General features: G+C 48.3%; 1 pseudogene; it reads left to right on the plus strand.

Annotated features, from left to right (window-relative positions):
• Positions 1-11116, plus strand: part of LOC130038756 (RAD52 motif-containing protein 1-like) — a 32131-nt pseudogene extending 21015 nt beyond the window's left edge.
• The last annotated feature ends 9371 nt before the right edge of the window (positions 11117-20487 follow it).

Below are 20487 nucleotides of genomic sequence, written 5' to 3' on the forward strand. Positions count from 1 at the left end.
TATGTTGAGTTCCATTCAAGAAAGGGGGATTTCCCCAGGCCGGTGTAAAGGAGTGCATATGGCTGTTCATTCAGTTTAAGAACGGTCTCCCAGGATCAACTGTTTCTGGCCCCAGAGCCCTGCTTCAGAAAACTTTGGGTCCCTGATTCCGTGCTATCCTCTGTCTAGGAGAGTGGTAAATAATCAGAGAGACTAAGAGCTTAAAGGAAATGACAACATTTGTGAACCCCCATCCACCCTAAGTAGTGCTCCTTTTGCAGGTCAGCTACCTTTCTTGGAAGCAGGATGGCCAAGGGGAGGAAGAATGTCTCTCGGATTTCAGTAGTGAGGAGGAAACACCAAGACTGCCACAGCTGGATTCACTTGATCACTTGAATTCCCGTTAATTGTCATTTTGCTCGAGCGGGCGCCAGTAATGTCTTCACTTGTGCCTGTCGCGTGCTAGTGTAGCCCAGTGGCGTCTGTTCGCTCTAGGAACATGAAGAGCCTCAAACCATCGTTCATGATCTTGATGAAGAAATCTGACCATCTGGTAGGTGGGCGGCCACGTGGTCTTTTGACATCCCGTGGAATCCAGTCGGAAATAGCTCTAGTCCAGTGGTCGTCTTTAAATCTCATTACGTGACCAGCCCATCTGATTTTTGACACGTTGGCAAACGAGACAGCATCCCTGATTCTTGATCGTCGACGGAGGTTGGACCTCCGGATTCTTTCTCTCATTTGAGTGAAACGTGATATTCCAAGCATAGCTCTTTCAATTCCTCGTTGGGAGACCTGAATAGCATTCTCATCCTGTTTGCATAGGGCCCAGGTCTCTGAGGCGTATGTTAATGCAGGAAGAACAGTGGAATCAAAGAGATATGCCCGGAGGTGGAGGTTCTTTGTCCTCTTAGCTATTTCTTTGACACTCTTGAAGTCATTCCAAGCCGCTCGCTCTCTTCCTCCTGCTCAGCTCGGGTGCCAGGTCATTTGTCATGTTGACTTCTCGACCTAGGTACACATAGCTGTTGCATTCGGAGATGATCGTTCTGTTGAGAGCTAATGGGGTGTCAGGAACGAGGCTGTTTCTCATAAACATTGTGTTTGTAAGATTCAGCTGTAGTCCGACCTTTCCACACTCACAGTCAAAGTCGGCCAGCATTTGTGCCGCTTGGCTAATGTTTGGTGTTATTAAAACAATGTCATCAGCAAAGCGGAGGTGGTATAGTTGCCGACCATCTATCTTCACTCTCATTCCTTCCCATTCCAGTCGTCGCATGATGTTCTCGAGGGTGGCACTAAAGAGTTTCGGTGAAATGGTATCACCCTGCCGAACCCCTCTCTTGACATCAATGATTACTTCTTTGTAGAATGGTGAAATCCTGGTAGTGAATCCATAATACAGCTCATGGAGGATCCTGATGTATTGAGTTTGAATGCCCTGATTGGCTAGGGCTTCAATGACCGCTTCTGTCTCAACAGAATCAAAGGCCTTCTTTAAATCAATGAACGTTAGACAGAGCGGCATCTTGAACTCCCGAGAAACCTCAGTGAGCTTGGTTATCGTGTGGATATGGTCGATGGTGCTGAATCCTTTGCGGAACCTGGCTTGCTCACATGGTTGTCCTTCATCTGGTGTTCTGCCAATCCTATTCAGGATGACTCAAGTGAACAACTTGTAGATGACAGACAATAGGCAGATCGGGCGATAGTTGCCAATGTCATGGATGTCTCCCTTCTTGTACAGTAGTACAGTCCTGCTGGTTTTCCATTGAGATGGAACCTTGCATTCAGACAGGTAGCGTGTGAAGAGCCGAGCCAGTGTATTGATGAGTACTGACGGCAGGTTCTTCAGGTGTTCAGGTCTGACCTTTTCTGGGCCGGGTGCTGTTCGTTTCTTTTACCGCCAAAATGGCGTGTCGGATTTCGGAAGGGAGAACATTGGGAATGACATATCCATCCTGTGGAATTTGGTATGTCGGCAGATGGACATGTCTATCGAAGAGATTTGAGCAGAAGTCATGGATAAACTTCCCCATTGCCCTTCTGGAAGATGTGTTAGATGTGATAGATCCATCAGGATGTAGAAGGGCAGTCATCTTGGTCTTGTAGTTGGCGAAGGACAGGCGGGCATTACGAATACTTTTCCTGGCTTCTGCCGCATCTACCAGCACTTCTGCTCTTCTCTCTTTGAGAACTTCCTTGGTCGCATCTCTGCACTGCTTTGCGAGCTCTGATGTTCGCTTGCTGTTGCCTGAGGTTACCTCCACTCCCTCCACTACCCAGCCGCCGCCACACTCCAGGACGATTTCAGGACCCACGCGGCTGCTCCAGCCGAGACTCACGCACAACTGAAGCCCCACAGAACAAGATAAGTGGAACTCTGAGACCTTGGACTCCAGGCTGAACGGACCCAGGGACAGAGATTCTCTGCTTGCTCCCTCTGACCACAGGTGAGGAAGGGATTGAAATCAGGAGCCGCACCCTACCCTGCCCTGTCTGCTTCCACCAACCACCAGAGACCCAGGGATTGGATTGCGCAGAGAAGACCCACCCTACCCCTAGCGGTACTAGATAAATACCTCACCGGCAGACCTTTTCAAAACTACTAACCTTTATTATTTCCCCTCAAAACTTAAATTTGCCCCATATCAGTGCGCCTGGGCAGAACGCACCCGCGCCCGCGCTTTTTCAAAGGGGACTCGCCCGAGGGGTTGGGCTGCTGGGGGCGGGGCTACTGTGGCCCGCCCAGCACATAGTCCAGTGTTCCCTGTCTCAGCACATAGTCCAGTGTTCCCTGTCTGGGGACAAGCTGTTCCTCCCCCACCCTTGGTGCTCTGCCCAAACGAGTGGGCAGTCCCAGTCCTGTTGGGTGGCAAGAGTGGGAGGGGAGGCAAGGGGGGTGGGGTAGAGGACCTGATTGGATGTGTTTTGTCCTTGGGGGAAGAAGGAAAGCCTGGGTCCTGCTGGTTTTGAGGAGCCTGCTTTGCCCAGATCCAATAAAGGCCGCTTAAAGGCTCATAAAGGTGCTGAGGGGGTGGGGCCCACAGTTGTCAAGGGCCTGTGGTTGTCAAGGGCGTGGTTGATAAGGGCATGCACGCGCAGCGCCCAGCTGCCTTAATCCTCAGGCTCAGGAAGAGGACACTCTCCTCTTCTTGCCATGGATATGTTATGCCAAATATTTTCATTCCTTTGCCTCCTTACCTACCAACCAATTTGGCTGCTGGTGCAGGGCGCTCATCTCCGGGGGAGAGTCCTACCCCCAGACCCCCTGACCTCCAGCCCCCCAGGGCCCCCCAATCCCTGGCTTTCACCTCCCCCTGATCCTGCTGCTGAATCACCCCCTACCCTGCAGCCCCGGATTTCAAAACTCCTCGCCTTCATTATTTCCCCTGAAAACTGGAGGAAGGATCCAGTTGGTGGTCACCATGCTGCTGAAATTGTTGCAACTCGCAGGAAATCTACGAGACCTCCAAGTCTACCACAACCGATGCAGGAGGATTACTTTGATTCCAGTATGGATATCTTTTATCCTGAGGGGAGTCAACTTTTGGTGGGAGATTCAGAGAAACATCCACAGATCCGTCACAAGACTGGATCCTTTTCACCCCAGCCTCAGCATCCAGAAACCTTTGAAGAGCCAGAACAGCTTCCCTTTAAGGCCCTGGAAGCTGAACTTTCAGCAAGCACACAACAGAGCCCAGCTGCACTTCTCGGATCTCCCGAGGAATCAAAACCTGTTTTAGTTCCAGACTCAGATTTGCTGTCAAGCACCCCTGAAAAGGGTGATACTGCTTCAGTCCTGCCAGAAACCCTAGTTCAGCCTACACTGGCTGCTGAGGAGAGAGGATCTTCAGTGCCTCAGGAGGTGGAAGCTCAGCCTTTAGAGTCAGGTCTGGTAGGGCATGCTATTACCAAGGGCCTGTGGTTGCCAAGGGCGTGGTTGATAAGGGCAGCTCCCAGCTGCCTTAATGCTTAGGCTCTGGAAGAGGACTCTAGTGCCCTTCTTGCCTGGATCTAGGCTTGACGAAAACATGTACTGGAAAATACTCCCTATTCTTTGTCTTCTCACTTGGCAACCATTTGGCTGCTGGTGCAGGGAGCTCCACTCCGGGGGAGAGTCCTAGCCCCAGTCCACCTGACCCCCGGTCCCCCAGGGCCCCCCAGAGTCCCTCGAGCCCTGGCTTTCACCTTCCCCTGATCCTGCCACTGATTCACCCCCTACCCTTCAGCCCCCAGCCACGTTGGGCTCTTTAAACTCTTTACATCCATTGCAGCCCAGTTATTTTTGAAGCCTGGTAAGTTTTATAGGACTTTGGTTCCTGCCCTCGATGAGAGTCCGCCTCTGGCTTTGCATCCTAGAAAGAGAAGTATAATTCCACCTATAGGTCTAGGCCAACCTGAAAATCAGACAGACATCTGAAATATGTCCTTCACGTCCAGGTTCAAAACTACTAAGCTTTATGATTTCCCCGGAAAACTTAAATTTGCCCCATGTCACTGCGCTTGCGCAGAACGCGCCCCCGCTTTTTCAAAGGGGTCTCGCCCGAGGGATGGGACTGCTGGGGGCGGGGCTACTGTGGCCCACCCAGCCCATAGTGCTCCGGACTTGGCAATAAGTCCCCACCTTCGACCCCCGCTGGGTCCCAGCAGCAAAAGTCTCTCTTGAAGAGTCCAGAGTGCTAGTTTTGTTTCTTTCTTTTTCGCAAAGAGTTTTTCCACAGTATTTAATTACACTCAATATTTCAAAACCAATTCCACCACCATGACCCCTTTCCACCGCCTTTATTTTGAGTTTTCCCACCACTACCCGAGATTTTCCCAAAGTATGCATTCATCTGGGGAACATAAAGTAACAAAGTAGGAGACTAACACCCAAGAAGAGCCGAGATAAGTACCAGGAGGTTTACTCCATGGCCTGGAGGCCAGCTGCACATGCTAGGGGAAATGGCAGCACAGATAGAGAAGGGAGCACCAAAGAAAGGGTGTTGAGAGGATCCTCCCAGGATGGGAGATGCAGGCTGAAAGTAGACTATAGACTGAACATGTTTGCCACTCAATGCCTCTTTTGTAAACCACAACACCCAAAAGGAGAGAGAGAACAAAAGGGAATGCCCTGCCACAGAGGCAGGGTGGGATGCGAGGAGATGGGGGTGGGAGGTATAGTGGCATCAGTAGTGGTGGAAAATGGGCACGGGTGGAGGGATGGATACTCGATCACTGTATAACTGAAACTCAAGCACAGAAATTTCTAAGTCTACAACTATACCTCATGGTGTTTCACTAATAAAAATTTTAAACATTTATTTTGTATTGCTTGCTATAAATAATTGACTAAAAATGATCCAAAAAGATTTCCGTAGAGGAAAGTGTATGAAAATTGCTGTATCTCATCTTGGACCCATTGGTCGCCGGGATTAGAGACCAGAGAGCTAATTTAAGGACACTGGGCAAGGACCTCAAGAAAGCAGCGGGTTCTTGTTCATCAGGGACCTTTGGGTAGCAGACAGAGAGCACCACCTAGTGAAACTGGAAAATGAGGAGCGCTGACTGTGTGGGGGCAAACTACTTGGAAGAGGCAGGTCATAAAAATGTTTGTCATTGCAATCTCGCCTGAATCCTTAAAAAACAATTTCCTTCCTCCCACCCCAATCCCGAACTCACCGGATACTGGACTACTGTGAAGGTGAGTTTGTGGGTCCGGGATGATGTTGGAGCTGAGATCAGGACAGAAACTGGGGAACCGAGTTGATTCAAGTAGTGGCTACCACATGGGAGCTCGTGGTGCCCGAGAGACTATTCTTAGCTTCTCTGTAGCTATTTGGTGGGGCAACGGCCTGGGAGGCAAGCAAGTCCTACCCATCTGTAATTCTAAAGTGTTAGTGTCAGGGGCTAGAGCAATAGTACAGTGGACAGGGCGTTTGCCTTGCACGTGGCCGACCCGCATTACATTCCCAGCACCCCATAGGGTCCCCCGAGCACCACCAGGGGTAATTCCTGAGTGCAGAGCCAGGAGTAACCCCTATGACTCAAAACGAAAAAAAAATGCTAGTGTCAGATGGAACTGTGTTCATTTCTTTTGGGGCCACACCTGGTGATGCTCAAGGCTGACTCCTGGCTTTATGCTCAGGCATCACTGAACTCCTAGCGGGGGGTGATGGACCAATTATGGAGCTGGGAATTGAACCCAGGTCAGCAGAGGCAGGACAGCACCAAATCCCATCTGTGGCATTTTGCCTGGTCCTTGAAAAAAGAATAATATATTCAGGGGTCAGAGCCATAGGACAACAGGTAGAGTATTTGCCTTGCATAAAGCTGACCAGGTTCAATCCCTAGCATCTCATATGGTTCACTGAGGACCACCAGGAGTAATTCCTGAGTGCAGAGCTAGGAGAAACCCCTGGCCATTGCCAGGTTCACCCCCCCCCCCGAAAAAACATAAAGGATAATATAACCAATGTTCTCCTTTTCTAAGAAAAAAAATTGGTTCTATTAAATCAAGTGTGACCTTTCTACAATGCCAACAATTGTTTTATGAAAAGGAAGATATTTTTCTATATCCCCTTCAGTCAGCGGGTAGGGCGTTCGTCTTACAAGCGGCCAACATGGCCGACCCGAGTTCGATTCCTCCGCCCCTCTCGGAGAGCCCGGCAAGCTACCGAGAGTATTCGATATGCCAGACACAGTAACAACAAAGTCTCCAATGGAGACGTTACTGGGCCCTCTCGAGCAAATCGACGATTAACAGGAGGGCCTTTACCTTTACCTTTACCTTTATCCCCTTCAGTCTTAAAGTTGTTTTAAAAGTGGAAAATCTTTGATCATGGTCTTAATTGTATTGTTTTTTTTCTGTTCTGGAAATCTACAAGTCTAGAAACTACCACATCATCGTTTCTCATTTTATGGCTGCTGTAGTTAAAACTCGAAGTAGGAACATGAGGGATTCAAGGCGCACCCCAGTTTTATCAGGACTGATGGGTGTTACGTGCAGGACATGCCTCCATCTGTCCCTTTTCTGAAAATTACCCTGGATTGTCCTTAAACAGGTTTTATTCCATATCGGCATCCCAGATACCTCTCCCCGAAACAAAAGAAAGACATAGATTCTATCCAGGACTTTTGAAAAATGATCTGAATTCTAGTCCATTCTTTCAAGCAGCCTGAAATCACTGGCATTCTGATACGCTTCCTCCACCCACCACTATTTTCTATGCCTCCGTACTAGATCATTAAGCTGCACCCGAGCTTTCTCACTCCACAAAACACAACTGGCTTTAGATAAGTTACTGGAGCCTGATATTGTTTCAGGCCAGTAATTACAGCGTCCGTTGCCTCTCCCATTGCCCTGTGAAACTGTTCACACGGACTCCACTTCACGATGAACATGTTGTGGACAACAGGTTTTATCTTCCTTCTAGTACCCTGAGTGGTCCGATTAGAGTAGGCACTGAAATTCGATCAGAAAATATGATCACTTTCTTCGTACAAGGAGCACTTTAATAAGCCCCCAATTATAGAAACGTCATCGGGGTCCCCTTGCTTTTACGAACGACAGTCAGGAACTAGGGGCCTGGAATTGCATGAGAACGAGGAGGCAGCCCTTGGAAACCCTTTAGTCCTGAGGCTCTGGTTCATTTGGTTTCTGAAGGGCAAGGGAAGAAAGTGACACAGGATGAAAGCAAAGGACAGAAGACGTGGAGAATCCCCAAGTGAGGAGAGAGACAAGTTCTGGAAAACTCCACAGTAGGTCGGCTTCCCCCGCCCTGCCCCGCCCTCGTCTCATTCCAGGTGACAGCCTGTGAAGCAGGGAAAGAGTGGTTGGCCCTCACAGTGCAGCTTCCACCTCACCCTGAGGAGACAAGACACTGGTTCTGGCTTCATCCACCCTGACCCAGTGCTCTGTGAGCCCCCGGGGCCACTCCCTGGGTCTCCTTTGTGGCTCTCTGCTCTGGCCTCCTGTGGCCCTTCCGATGCTCCCTTTCAATTGCCCTCATCTGTGGCCTTTGCTCTTGCCCCATTCGGCTGCTTCCACATTTGCAAAGAGTTTTCTCCGATGACAGGAATGGGCCCTGTTTGCTTGGGCCAAGAGTTACTCAAGAAAAATATTGCTCCCCCCTCTTCTCCAGAACTCTCTCTCTGGAAAGAGTCAGTCTTAAGGTACCCCTGAGGTCCCTGAGAGTTTGCCCAGCGCCACACAGTCACCTGGAGAGGGCAGGTGCTTAGATAGTTAATGTATCTGTTCACCGAGAAGTGCAGAGAAGCTCAGTAGCCATTGGAACACCCGGCATGGCTGAGCTGACTGTTTGAGGGTGTCTACCTCTCTGGGAATAGGCCACCGTGATGGTGATGGGTGCGTCTGTACTGAGCTTGTACAGAAATTTTCTTTTCTTTTCTCGTCTCTCTCCTCCCTTGGGGATTCTCCACGTCTTCTGTCCTTTGCTTTCATTCTGTGTCACTTTCTTCCCTTGCCCTTCAGAAACCAAATGGAACCAGAGTCTCAAGACTAAAGGGTTTCCAAGGGGTGCCTCCTCGTTCCCATGAAATTCTCTTTTTCCACTAAAAATGTTGTTGCTAGCTGAGAACAGACACGACTGTTTCATACAAATGCTCCCATGGCTACAATTATGGAACCAAGAGCTGATTCAGCAGACGTTGCATCCCAGGTACTTGGTCTGGACTGAAGCCATCCTCTTCTTTGCTAGGACTTTAGTGGGGGAACCTGAGGGGCCCATCAAGGTAAGGTAAAGGTAAAGGCCCTCCCGTTGATCGTCGATTTGCTCGAGCGGGCCCAGTAACGTCTCCATTGGAGACTTTGTTGTTACTGTGTCTGGCATATCGAATACTCTCGGTAGCTTGCCAGGCTCTCCGAGAGGGGCGGAGGAATCGAACTTGGGTCGGCCATGTTGGCCGCTTGTAAGGCGAATGCCCTACCCGCTGTGCTATCGCTTGTGAGGGGCCCATCAGGAGTGGAAAAAGCTGGCATGCAGGGGGTGCTGTGGAGCAAGGTTCCCTGCAAAGCAGTGGCCAGCTGACTCTGGGGTTTCTGGGTTCCATCTGGCTGCCTCTGCACTCAGGAATTACTCCTGCTGGGCTCAGGGGAACATAAAGGATGCCAGGAAGGGGGAAGGGCGGAGGCAGATCAAAACCGAGTCAGCTGCATGCCAAGCAAGCTCCTGACCCACTGTGGCTCCTCCTCCTCCCGGCCTTCTGTATCTTTTTGAGGAACTCTGCACCCTTTCCCATCCCCGGCAGCTGTGCACAGGGGCCATTTCTCCAGACCTGCTTGGACTCCTGTGGCTACAGCTGACCCTCTACCCCCAGGCCCACCACCGACCAGTGGGAAACACTACACCACTAGGCCACCGTGATGATGATGGGTGCGTCTGTACTGAGCTTGTACAGAAACTTTCTTTTCTTCCCCTGCGACATCTGGATATGCTCAGAAGTTACTCAAAGATGTGGGGTGCTGAGGATCAAACCTGGTAGGGTGCTGCAAGGCAACACCGACCCGACATGCTACAGCTCTGGCCAAACTTTGTATGCCTTGGTCCGTGTTTTTACTTTCCTGATGGCACCTTAGGAACTGACAACGTTTTCCTTTTGAGGATGACCACCTGAACTAGCCTGTTTTTGGTCTCTATGCTACTGTCCTCAGCAAGTGCGAAGCTGACTCTGTTCTTTACGAACTTTCAAAGCTGAATTTATCGTGGATCTGGGCCACAGTCAGTGGAGTTCGGGGCTTACTCCTGGCTCTGAGCTCAGGGATCACTCTTGGCAGGACGCAGGGCATCATATGTTGTGTTGGGGATTGAAGCCGGGTCAGTAGGACACAAGGCAAGTGCAAACGGAGTTACTACTTATTATACTATTGCTGCAGTCCTGTCACCTCAGTTTTTTCATACCACTTCACACTCTGAGCTCACTTGTGCATGTGTCTTGAGGAAGGGGTCCACCTCTGATCTTTGGCGTGGGGGCCTCTGGTGAGCCCAGCATTGTTTGTTCAAGAGATCCTGAGCATTTGGGCCCTATATTTACAATGGCTAGGCACGGCCCCTTCCCTGCCATGACTGTCTCTCCTGTCGCCAGTGACTCACTCACTGGCTGGGTTTGATCCCCAGCACCAAACAAATCGATAGAGGCATGGGGCAGGTGTCTCCAGTCGGCGAGAAAGAGAAGTGAAGACACACAGAATCAGAGGAGCCTCCAGAGAGCGCCTCCAATTACGCACAGCTGCAGAAGGCGAAAACCAGTCCTGGCACCTCAGGCCTTCCTGGCATCTCAGAGGAGTCCAGTCTCAAGGAGGGGGATCCTGGAGGCAACTTAAGGAGGCTCAAAGGAATGAGACTCGAAGAAGCGGCGCAGAGATGATGGGTTCTCCTTGGGGTCCATATCCACAGCTGTGAAATAACCAACTCTCTGCTCTCCGATCAAGAGAATGTGGAGGGAATGTGCACCTACCAAGCATGGGGCAAGAGTGTGTGCTGCTCTGAGGTCACGGTTCCTTGGGTCCAGGAGTGTCCCAAATGGTCAAAATTCAGTGATCTGGCACCTGCACAAATTCGATGGCTCCTGTGCCCACGCTGGCAGTAGCCTCCCCAGGACCCACTTACCCACTTCCCTAATTACAAGACGAATTACATCGCCAAGTGCTCCCGAGTGGGTGGTTGTTGGGGCTGACCAGCAAACAGTCCTAGCTCAGGGTGACAGGCCTTAACATGTGCCAGGACAACTCACACAGCGTTCTGCGACCACACGGTGGCACTCTGCACTTTCCCGGGCCAGCACCGAGAAGGATGGGCTGGTTCCCACCCCTGCAGTGGAGGGAGTGACAGAGGCACCAGCACTCACCTTCAGGGACTTGGCTGATGCCTACCAGGCGGGTGGTCAGCCCAGGAAATCCAGTGCCAGTGCCGGACACACAAACCCCAGGACCGCCCAGGGGAAGAGAAGGTGAGGAAAAACCCTGGCCACGCAGCAGGGGCGGCCCCTCATGCTAGCTCACCACTGAAGCCCCTAGGGGTGGGGGAGCAGTCCAGATACCCCCCTTAAGTTCCGTGTCCCCCAAGCTACTGACCACCGAGCGCCCAAACTGCCGGGCTACACGCACTCGTCTACATTTGGCTGCTGGGAGCAGTGACGGGGACTGGCAGAGGACTCTGAACCTTCTCGGACCACAAGGGGCGATGCGGGCTGAGCTGAGGTGCGAGGACCTTGCTGGGTTTGTCTTGGGATGAATAAGGAAGCGGAGATGGGTGCCCAAGGAGGACGCCCAAGGAAGACCGGGAGGACACGGAGCTGAGCCCGCTAGGGGCAGAGATGCGCCAAGTGGTAGTGGGGGGGAGGGGGAAGGGCAGGCTCGCGGGTGAGGGTGGGGAAGGGGCTGGCAGATGCCTGGCCCCTGGGTGCTTTCCCCCTCCCACAGTTAAACATATCATTACCGAAAAGTTCCCAGAGCTGGAGAATGCTGGCATCCAGATCCAAGGAGCCCGAAAGGTGCCAGCTAAAAGAGACCCTAATTAAAAGACTCCAAGACACATCATAGTCAGAATGATGGATGATATGGATAGAGACACGATACTGCCAGAAGCAAGGTTGAAGAAGGAAATCACATACAAAGGAGCACCCCTTAGGTTTATAGCAGACCTATCAGAGGAAACCCTCCAAGCCCAAAGACAATGGGGGGTATATCGTGAAAAAAACCTATGAAATGAACTCCTCACCAAGAATCCTCTATCCAGCTCAACTCTCATTCAAATTCGGAAGGAAACACACTATTTCATGGATAAACGGCAGCTCAGGAATACATAGACTCAAAACCAGCTTAAAAGAAGGACTAAGGGGGCTTCTTTAAGAGAAGAAAACCCCCTGCAAGCACAACAAGTCCCTACAGAAAGATGGCACAAAACCCTCTACCAATAACCTCTCTCAACATCAATGGTCTAAGCGCACCAATCAAGAGACACAGAGAGGCAAAATGGATTCGGAAACTGAACCCAACATTCTGCTGCCTAAAAGAAACTCATCTGAACGTTCAGAGCGAACACAGACCCAAAGTTAAAGGATGGAAAACAATCCTGAAGCAAACAGTTCCCTCCAGATAGCTGCGGTGGCCATACTAGTGGCCTTAGAACTCATTTATATTTTACTGAAAAATCATTTTCTGGGGCAGACCTGATGGCACAGAAGGAAGGTGCTTGTCTTGCACATCACTGACCCAGGTCTGATCTCTGGCACCCCAGAGGGTCCTCTGAGCCCTGCCAGTAGTGATTTCTGAGGACAGAGTCAAGAGTAAACTCTGAGCTCTGGGTGTGCCCCAAACAAAACAAAAACTTCATTTCTAAGTTGGATTTTTGGACGCGTAAATTTGCACACAGAAATGACTGGAGATCGACAACACCTTTATATTTATAAAGTATGTTAAGTGCAAGGGCCAAAGGAAGAGGCACTGCTCAGGTCTTTCGGGGGCTAATGATTTTCCCTGCTCTGCCAGTGGTGCCTGAGGCTCCCAGGACTACACTCCATGATGATCGTGTGCGGCCAGGGGTGAAATAAGCATCAACCCCTTCCCAGTCATGCACCTTAACCTCTGTACTCTCTGCTACACCTGCCTTTTAATTCTTTTGGTGTGGGGGGAAGAGGAGGTGCAGGGAGAAGCTGTGAATCAGTGCTCAGGAATCTGGAGGCCCCTCCCAGTGATTTTAAACGAAGGGAGCTGGTGGTTTACTAAGAAGCCTGAGAATGTGGGGGTGCTGGCCCAGGAGCACCAAGGCTTTGGGGCCTGTAGGCACCCACATTCAGTGCTTAGGGAACCAGATGGTGCCAGGGGGTGAACCGGATTTCACCACATGCAAGGCTCACTCTTTAATGCCTAGACTATCTTTCTGGCCTGCAAATTTGGTCTTTTCTACGTCTTAAATCTGAATTTATTATTAGCACGCAGGTTATTGAAAGTTGAAAACTACTGTGATATTGAGACCTGGACAATGGGAGAAAAAAGGCACTTAGATGCGTATCTCTTTTGGCTTCTAAAAATGATTCACTGTAGAGGCCAGAGAGGGGATCAAAAGGGACCCCTGGATAATAATCTGGCAGGTGCGAGGGGTCAGATTGTGTTGGGGATGATGCCCAGGTCATGCTCATATTATGTATGTGCCCTAACCCAAACATATAAGATATAACTGTTTCTTTTGTGGAAGAGTCCTCCCTTTGTTCAGGTGGCCAGGCCTCACTGCGAGTGATTCTCAGCCCAATGGTAGGTGGTTTAATGTGAGGGCCAATGTATGCGGTCTGATTGATCCAGTGGTGCTCAGGTGCTTCCAAGGCCACATCTGGCAGTACTTTTGAAGGCCTTCTGCACTATCTTTCTTGATCCCAGAATATCTGTTTTTTAAAATCTTTTGTTTAATAAGTGACAAAAAATTAAGACTTTTTTCCCCCTAGGGGCCAGAGAAATAGTACAACAAGTTAAAAGTCACTTGATTTGCCTGTAACCAGTTTAGTTTGATCCCCAACACCACCTGGTCCCCCGAGCCTTGCTGAATTGGCTCTGAAGGTCTCTGAGCACAGCTGGGGTACTCTAGATAATCCTTGGTGCTGCAGTGCTTGAAGAACATTGCATTCTCAGACCCAGGCATTGAACTGCCGACCACAGGAATGGCAGGAAGGGGCCCTTAGGTCCCCTAATCAGCACTTCAGAACCCTCCCCCACGCCCACTTTTTAAAAACATGTTAGTCAATGTCAGTCTATATATGTATAACTTGTATACATGGAATATATTGCTATTTTTGTTTAGCTCAAGATTATCAGGATAATTTTTGTTGTTCTTAGGAGTTACGGAACAGCACCAGTGAATCTTAATATCAAGACAGGAGGAAGAGTCTATGGAACTACAGGTAAAATTTGTATTTTCCAGTGCATCAGTAGGAAAGTAATGACTATACCTGAATAACGTACAGACTATAGTAGCTGTCACAGGTGATCTGAAAAGTGCTTCAGTTCAATTCAAGAGTCTTTTAAACTTGTGTCTCAAGGATGGGGAAACTTTTCTCTGTGAAAGGCTTTGTAAGAGAATAGGTGTTTGTAGAGTTTGTGGGTCACGAGGTTTCTTTTCCTCTTTTGATTTTAACTTGTTTGTACAACCCTGTAAGACCTGTTATAGTTCATAGCATATAAAAAGGGATTTAATACCTGGAAGTTATTGGTACATATTGGTACAGGAATTTATTTGAATGAGTTAACAAGTTCCTAATCTGTACACTTTATCTTAGAGTTTCTTCCCTAAAGTTTAAACTTACTGTTATTGATAACATGCTTATTCTTATAGTATGCCTGACTTTAATGTTCTCATTGAAACCTTTGTTATATTGAGAGCTATCACTAGTAAAATAAAAGGTAAAAGCTAAAGGCCCTCCCGTTATTCGTCGATTTGCTCGAGCGGGCCCAGTAACGTCTCCATTGGAGACTTTGTTGTACTGTGTTTGGCATATCAAATACGTCACGCGGAGCTTGCCAGGCTCTGCTGTGCGGGCGAGATACTCTCAGTAGCTTGCCGGGCTCTCTGAGAGGGGCGGAGGAATCGAACTCGGGTCGGCCATGTTGGCTGCATGCAAGGCAAACGCCCTACCGCTGTGCTATCACTCTAGCCCTAGTAAAATGGTGTTTTCTTTTTTACTCTCAGTATCTTGCTCGTGCCATTCTTTCTCTATTTTGTATTTGTTAAAAAAGGAACAGAAGTCAAAGGGGTAGAGCTTGATGCACCTAGAAGTATTAATGGAGTTCCACTCTTGGAGGTAGATTTGGATTCTTTTGAAGATAAACCATGGTGTAAACCTGGTAAAATGATAAATGACTCCATACCCCTCCCTGGGACCAGCCTCAGTGACCCTCAAGGTCCTGGGGCACTCAGTGTGTGTGATGCTCGGTCTTCTGGGATGAACATTGTGGTACCCGGGAGTGTGCTCAAGGCCACTGAGCATGTGCTCTAATACTCGAGCTGTTTCCCCAGCAGAAGAGGACTGGATTTTTCTTGGGAACACCTGATGGTGCTTGAGGTCTGCTGGCAATGACTGGTTACCTTGCGTGCTTGCCATCAAACCTGGGCACCTATATTCAAAGCATTCATTCTAGCTCTTTGACTTATCTCTCTGGATTGTAGATTTTTAAAAGATGTTTCGTATTAAAGTCATTAGAAAAATATCTAACTTTCAGTATCAATAGTATTCATAGGATTTTTGTAAATGTCATTATAAATGTCCTAAGCATAATTAGCAGTAATAACCCGTGTTGCTAAATTGTAACAGTAGCTTAGCATTATATTAGTCTTGCATAGCATACTATTTTATTAGAATGCCATTTATAAAGGAAATTTCATTAAAAACATAGTTTTGTGGTGCTAGAGTAATAATCGGAAGAACTAGTAAAATTTGAAGAGGTGTTTAAACTGATAGAGCTTATCATTTACATTTTTATATTTTATTTGCTGCATAAAAATAGGATTGAAATAGTTGCATACAAAAGTTGTGTCTTCTTTTTAGGCGCTGACCTTTCTGGTTATTTTAATTATGGGTTTAACGAAGATACCTGGAACGCTTACTGTGAAAAACAAAAAAGGATACGAATGGGGCTTGAAGTTATAGCAGTTACCTCAATTACAAATATATTTACGGTAATTAGTAAACATTTCAAAATACCCCTGTCTTTTCTATTGTCCCACTTTTTTTCCCTAATCACTTTTCCCCATAAAGGTGATTAAATACTGTGTGATAGTTTAAAATTCCGTTCTTTTTATCGTATTTTCCCCCTTCCCTTTCAGAGTTCTATGTTAATTCTTATCTGATATTTAGCTACAAGTCACTGACTAGCCACAGCTAGTTTGTATTTGTATGGCCTATCAATTCAAAATTACGTGGTATCTGAATGGGGAATATGTTATTTAACTTAGGCCAAAGACTGTACTATGGGAGTTACACCAGGTGCAGAGATCCAAGATGGCAGATTCAATCTTTTTTTTTGGGTGGGGGGGATTTGGTTTTTTGGATCACACCCAGCAATGCACAGGGTTTACTCCTGGCTCTGCACTCAGGAATTACCCATGGCGGTACTCAGGGGACCATCTGGGATGCTGGGACTCGAACCTGGGTCAGCCGCGTGCAAGGCAAATGCTCTACCCGCTGTGCTACTGCACCAGCCCCAGATTCAATCTTTTTTTTAAGGTGTCACTGTCATCACTGTCCTCCCGTTGTTCATCGATTTGCTTGAGCGGGCCCAGTAACGTCTCTATTGGAGACTTTGTTGTTACTGTGTTTGGCATATCGAATACGTCACGCGGAGCTTGCCAGGATCTCCGAGAGGGGCGGAGGAATCGAACTCGGGTCGGCCATGTTGGCTGCGTACAAGGCAAACGCCCTACCACTGTGCTATTGCAGGTGAATTTTAGTAAATTATCCTTGGTTGCTCTCATATTTTGTTCTTGAGTTTCCTCCCATGCCACTACTCAAGGAACAAGATTAAAGTGGAAATGGCTTCTTTTTCCCCAAACCTTCAGCTTCCTGGTGACCTACAAGTTTGCTGATTGTTGTTTCATCTCCACTTTTGCAAGCATGTGAATTTGTACCCTATTATACTAACAAATGCAAAGTAAAGTTCTTGCTCTATGTTGTGATTTTATTTTGAGTCATAGTCTACATTTGTTTGTTGGATATAAAAGTTTTTTCCAACAGGTTAGGCTGTTATATAGGCCATAATATAATCTATTAAAATTGAGGCTTAAATTTTCCTTGTTGTTTTTTAACAATTGTAAGGAAAATGGCGATCTGAATATCTGTATAACTTTGAATGTTGTATGTATTGCAGTTCGGGCATTCTTTAAGAAAAGAGTCTCTTAAAAATTGTGGATTTACTATTATTTACAATGACTAGAAACATTTTCTGGAAAGTGAATTTTTATTTTTACTGGTTCTTTATATTTTCCTTGAATAGAACTAAGAAAGTTCCTTTGAAAACTGCCAGCTTCCATATACTTTTGTCTCATCATGTTCCAACACCTGTCCCTTCACCAGTGTACATCGCTCACCACCAATGTTCCCAGTCTCCCTACTCCCCCAGGCAGGCAAGGCACCTTTCTCTCCCTCCTCCTTTCTGCAGTGCTTTGTCTCTCTCCTCCCTCTCTCCCTCTTTTCTGTCTCCCCATCTCTCTCCTCCCGTTGTTCATCGATTTGCTTGAGCGGGCCCAGTAACGTCTCTATTGGAGACTTTGTTGTTACTGTGTTTGGCATATCGAATACGTCAAGGGGAGCTTGCCAGGCTCTCCGAGAGGGGCGGAGGAATCGAACTCGGATCGGCCATGTTGGCTGCATACAAGGCAAACGCCCTACCACTGTGCTATTGCAGGTGAATTTTAGTAAATTATCCTTGGTTGCTCTCATATTTTGTTCTTGAGTTTCCTCCCATGCCACTACTCAAGGAACAAGATTAAAGTGGAAATGGCTTCTTTTTCCCCAAACCTTCAGCTTCCTGGTGACCTACAAGTTTGCTGATTGTTGTTTCATCTCCACTTTTGCAAGCATGTGAATTTGTACCCTATTATACTAACAAATGCAAAGTAAAGTTCTTGCTCTATGTTGTGATTTTATTTTGAGTCATAGTCTACATTTGTTGTAAACGCCTTTTGGTTTACAATACAGATACTGAAAGGTTATTATGTATATCTCTTTACCTACTTTCAGCACCCAGTTCCCGTCCAAAGTGATTTCCAACCATTTCCAAGCATTATTGCCAGTCTGGTCCCTACTCTATCCTAACTACTCTCTGTCCCCGATGCTTGTGGGAGCTTCCAACCATTGACCAGTTCTCCTGGCCTCCATTTTCCTAGCCTTGGATATCAATCCCCTGTATATCTGTGTGTGTGTGTGTGTGTGTGTGTGTGTGTGTGTGTATATTATGGTCTGGAGCAATAGCACAGCGGGTAGGGTGTTTGCTTGCACGCAGCCAACATGGCCGACCCAAGTTCGATTCCTCTGCCCCTCTCGGAGAGCCCGGCAAGCTACGGAGAGTATCTCGCTCGCACGTAAAGCCTGGCAAGCTACCCGTGGCATTTTCGATATGCCCAACGCAGTAACAAGAAGTCTCACTATGGAGACATTACTGGGCCCGCTCGAGCAAATCGATGAACAACAGGAGGACCGTGACCATACATATTATATTCCACGAAATGGGTGCTTGTATTTGTCAAGGGAGTTGGGAACCATATCCAGCAGTGCTGAGGCTCCTCCTAACTGCGCAGGCATCACTCCTGGAGGGGATGCTGGGGACCATAGGAAGTGCCAGGGAAAAGACTCTGGGTTTGCTGCTTGCTAGGCATCAGCCTTGCCCCAGGGCTCTCTCTCCAATCTAGAGTTTACTGACTTACAACCTCGTATTACAGAATATTCACAGTACGATGTAATATTTGGATATCCTGCAAAGTAACCATGATTCATGTATAGACCGTTTGAATTCCCTACCATAGATTCTAAAGTCAAGGACTGCTATTGGGGCTTATGTAGGCTAAAAGTAACGTTCTTGCTCAAGCTCTTTTTCAGGAAAAATCAACCTGAGGACACGTGTGCTTCAAACGTACAGGAGTTGGTGCTTATAAACATCGTTGGTTCTGTTAATTTTGGGTTAATAATATAGCAACTTCCAGTTTCTTTCCCAGACTTTATGGATTGATGGTGTCTGTACTGCATGGTGTCCCTTTATTTTCGTCTTGTCAAATAGCTATGGAGAATCACTGAAGGTATTCATTTTAGGCTACATTGGTTAGGAAGCTTTGCAATAATGCAATAAAGGTTTTATTTGTTTTGGTTTTTTTTTTGCCATTAAACCTCACCCAGTGGTTCTATTATTTTTCATCTTTTATAATTTTATTTATTGAATCACCATGAGAGCAGTTACGAAGCTTTCGGGTTTAAATCTTGGTTATAAAATGAAAGACCCGTACCTTCACCAGTGCCATTCTCCACCACCCAAAACCCCAGTATGCCCCCATCCCACACCCTCCCCCTACCTGTGGAGAGATGATTTTCACATTACACTCTCTCTACTTTGATCACATTCAATATTTTGACACTGGACCCACCATTATTATTTGGGATTTTACCCCAACACACAGAGCTGCTGAAAAGGCAACAGTAGACAATTTGTTTTCTATTCCTGGTTATGAATAACATATGATGTCGCGTGGTTGTAGTAGTGGCTGCGCGATTTTGAAATTCCAAAATTTTAACAATTAAATCTGGAGGGATTTCTTGCCAAAACCTGCTGGGTTCCAAGATTTGTTCCTGAGTCTGTGGGATCATGGCTGTTAAGCAGATTGATCGGGAGCCAGAAAGGCCATTAGTGGGCGGTGACTAGGGGTCTTGCTGGGATGGGGAGGAAAGGGCTGGTCCCACACCCATCCCGTGAGGCCCCACATGTCTCATCACTGAGGGCCCAAACCTGACTGTCCAATGGCCTCTGGAGGATGGCGGCCACCGAGCCACCAAGGGGGAGCAGGTGGAGGGACAGCACCCTTTCCTCCCTGGAATGGCCCAGCGACAGTAACCTACTGCAGGGTCCAGATGCATTTCTGCCAAAAGCCACTGGATTCCGAGATTTGTGTCTGAGTCTCTGGGATCATAGTCATTCAGCACCTTAATCAGGACCCAGAGAGGCCGTTCATGGGCGGCGACTTGATGTCACGTTGAGACGGGGAGGAAAAGGCTGGCTCCACCCCCATCCCATGAGGTCCCCCTTGTCTCATCACTGAGGGCCCAAACCTGACTGTCCAATGGCCTCTGGAGGATGGTGGCCACAGAGCCGCCAAGGGGGAGCAGGTGGAGGGACAGCACCCTTTCCTCCCTGGAATGGCCCAGCGACAGTAAACTACTGCAGGGTCCAGATGCATTTCTGCCAAAAGCCACTGGATTCCGAGATTTGTGTCTAAGTCTCTGGGATCATGGCCGTTAAACAGCTTGATCAGAAGCCAGAGAGGCCGTTTGTGGGTGACAACTTGGGGTCTTTTTGTTTAGGAAAGGGCTAGCTCCACCCCCATCCCATGAGGCCCTACGTGTCTCGTCACTGTGGGCCCAAACCTGACTGTCCAATGGCCTCTGGCGGATGGTGGCCAATGAGCCACCACGGGAGAGCAGGCGGAGGGAGAGCACCCTTTCCCCCCCGGGGTGGCCCGGCAACAGTAACCTATTGTGCGATCTGGACGCATTTCTGCCAAAAGTTGCTGAGTTTCGAGATTTGTTTCTGAGTCTCTGAGATCATGGCCGTAAAACAGCTCGATCAGAAGCCAGAGAGGCCGTTTGTGGGTGACGACTTGGGGGTCTTGTTGGGGAGAAAAGGGCCAGCTCCACCCCCATCCCATGAGGCTCTACGTGTCTTGTCACTTTGGGCCCAAACCTGATTGTCCTGTGGCCTCTGGAGGATGGCGACCAGTGGGCTGCCAGGGAGAACAGGCCAGGGCACGAAATCTATTCCCA

The sequence above is a fragment of the Sorex fumeus genome, unplaced genomic scaffold, assembly GCF_029834395.1.
Source record: "Sorex fumeus unplaced genomic scaffold, SorFum_2.1 ptg000079l, whole genome shotgun sequence".
NCBI classification, from domain to species: Eukaryota; Metazoa; Chordata; class Mammalia; order Eulipotyphla; family Soricidae; genus Sorex; species Sorex fumeus.